Genomic DNA, 3,007 nt, shown 5'->3' with positions numbered 1-3,007 from the left:
CTGGTTCTCCAGCACGGGAGGTGGGAATTCTATCACTGCCCCCTCTTTAGTTCCATACATTGTAATATTTTTTAAAATTTGATAAAAGGACCATATTATATAGCAAATATATAAGGTTTATTTGTCAAAAAAAATTAACTAGGAAATATGTAGGTACTTAACATTCACAAAAGCACAAAGTTACAGATATTTTCTAAGGAAAAATAATTGTACCACTTACCTATTGTGCTGTTCCTATGAACATCTTTTTAAATTAGGTATATAGGACCTTTTATTCCAAATATGAAGTCTACGTTTTTCATTACTTATTACTATAAAGAGACAATGTATGTACGAAATCAAAATGAAGCCGTACTAAAAATACACTTATGATATCGTTATATCTGATGAACAGACATATTTCAGAAAACAGGAAGATGCCAAATGCAGAACTTTATGAAGAAAAACAACCAGAAAATGACTAGTTTATTTTCAATATAGTACTTTTGAAATCAGCTTGATACAGGCTAAACGGTATATATGTTTAGTAATATATAAATTGAACAATTAGCACACAGAATCCAGGTACTGACTCCAAAAAACCAAAAACCAAAGTCAATTCTGACACATAGCGGCCCTATAGGACAAAGTAGAGCTGCCCCACAGGGTTTCCAAGGAGCGTCTGGTGGATTCGAACTGCTGACCTTTGGGGGAAACCTTAATAGGTTAAGTGTTAAGTAATACTTCTGTCAAAAAAAAGTTTTCTCTCAAAACATTTTGTTGCTGCTTGATGAATATCTGCCTTCAATAAAAAGCACAAGTAAAACCTAGAAAAAAATATGTTCTTATACATTGTTTTACACATCAGCCAAACATTGATATTTTCCTTGTTTTTTGGCTAAAGAGAAAGAAGAGTCTTTCCAGAAACTTTTCACACAGCCATACAGAACATCCATCATTAAAGATATTTGAAAACCTATTAGCTAAAGATGGAAGTTCAAACAATGGTATATCAGAATTCATGACACTGTTTTATACAATATAAAGCACCAGTTTTCCCTCAAAAGAAGACATCTAAAGTTTCTTTTTAATTATGTATTTTATAAAAATAAAACGTAAAATGGATAGATACTTGGTCAGGTTTCTTAGGAAGTGTTTCTTCTCACAAAGAGGATTTTTTCCGTCTTAAGCTGGGACAATCTTTTATTGTAGTACATCACTCATACTCTCTAACAAAATAAATCCTTTCAGCCAAAATGGAAGCATTTCAACTCTGCCAAAACGCAGTCTTTCTGGAGGATATGGAAAAATCTGCATAATTTTTGACAATTCTAGAATTTCAATTCTAGAAATTTATATTAAGAAAATTAATAAAAATAATCACCAATTAGAAAGTTTATTGTACTGTTGTTTAGACAGCGAATGGGTGGAAACATCACAAGACCCCAGTATTAGGGAACTTGCCTGAATTTCATGTGCCCAGATGGTAGAGTATAATAGTGTTGATTAATATTTATTAGTTGATTAGTATTTGTTAGTATTTATTAGAAAAGTATTGACAATTATATTATCAATTGAAAAATTGGGTTATAACATATTCTGAAATGATCCCATTTTGTGATTTTTATACAGTTTGGAAATACATGTATGAGATTATTAGCAGTGGTTATTTTTAGGTTACAAGATTTTAGGTTGGTATTAATTGCCTTCCTTTTGCTTATCTACATTAATAAATCGTTTTATAAGTATGCATCATTTGTTTAATGAGAAAAATTAAATATATAAAATTATAGTTATATATAATTATATCTATAGATATGTCATAACAGAGGCAAAACCAGGTTCCACAAGAAGATCACTAAGCTCTGGAAATGGGCATCCTGTGTATTGGGGATGACGGACAGGTGACAATCTTCCCTGAGTCTGGACAAAATGATCTATTGTGTTGGGTACTTAGGGAAAAAAATTTTTCGGTGCCCTCCAGCAAGTGCAGACGAGCCAAAAATCTTTACGTGGAACTTCTATTGATATGCAAAATCGTTGAGCCTCAGTCCTCCTCCAAAAAAAAAAAACAAACCAGTTGCTATGGAATCAGTTCTGACTCATGGCGACCCCACGTGTGTCAGAGTAGAACTGCACTCCATAGCGTTTTCAATGGCTGTGACCTTTCAGAAGTAGATCTCTAGGCCTTTCTTCTGCAACGCTGGGTGGATTTGAAACATCAACCTTTTTGGTTAGTAGCCCAGTACTTAATCATCTGTACCACCCAAGGCCTGCTCCAAAACAAAAAAAACAAAAAAAAAAAACCTGTTGCCATCAAGTCAATTCCGACTCATAGTGACCCTATAGGACAGAGTAGAACTGTCCCATACGGTTTCTGAGGAGCACCTGGTGGATTCAAACTGCCAAACTTTTGGTGAGCACCTGTAGCTCTTAACCACTGCGCCACCAGGGTTTTCATAGTTTACATTAGATCTTCCCTTACTCCAGGTCTGTAGGCCCTGGGCTTGGACCCAGACTTGCCCCAGAGGTAACAATGCTTTGGTAGCCGGGATTTTATACCTTAAGCTCAGTAAACTCAGCTGGTTTAAACTATGATGAGAAATTGGGGTTATGAACTGTCCCACATCTGTCATCTCACATCTGGAGCTCCAGCCAAATGGAAATTCATGCTGTTGGCAGGCGCTGCACAGTCCTCCTTCCACGCATTTGTTTATACTCTGTCTCCCACCTAGAAGACTCTGCCTCCTCACTCCACCTCATCTTCTACCGCAACACCAAAGACCCTATTTAAATGCTAGCTACCTCAGGAGTCTGCTCTCCTTTCCCCAGAGTGGGGTGTTTTCTCCTTTCTTGAACTCGCCTTCCAAGGTCCAGAAAACCAGGCTTTGATCCACACTGCCAGAATGAGTCTCTCCCTTCCGCCCTTGACCTCTTGCATTTTCATTCCACTTAATGCTTGCTCTTTTGTAAGCATAAACCCCAAACAGAACCAAACCAGTTGCTGTTGAGTCCAGTTCATGACGAC

The sequence above is a fragment of the Trichechus manatus genome, unplaced genomic scaffold (assembly GCF_000243295.1).
Source record: "Trichechus manatus latirostris isolate Lorelei unplaced genomic scaffold, TriManLat1.0 scaffold00424, whole genome shotgun sequence".
Taxonomy (NCBI): domain Eukaryota; kingdom Metazoa; phylum Chordata; class Mammalia; order Sirenia; family Trichechidae; genus Trichechus; species Trichechus manatus.
The sequence above is the reverse complement of the archived record's forward strand: the minus strand, read 5'-3'. Positions refer to the sequence as shown.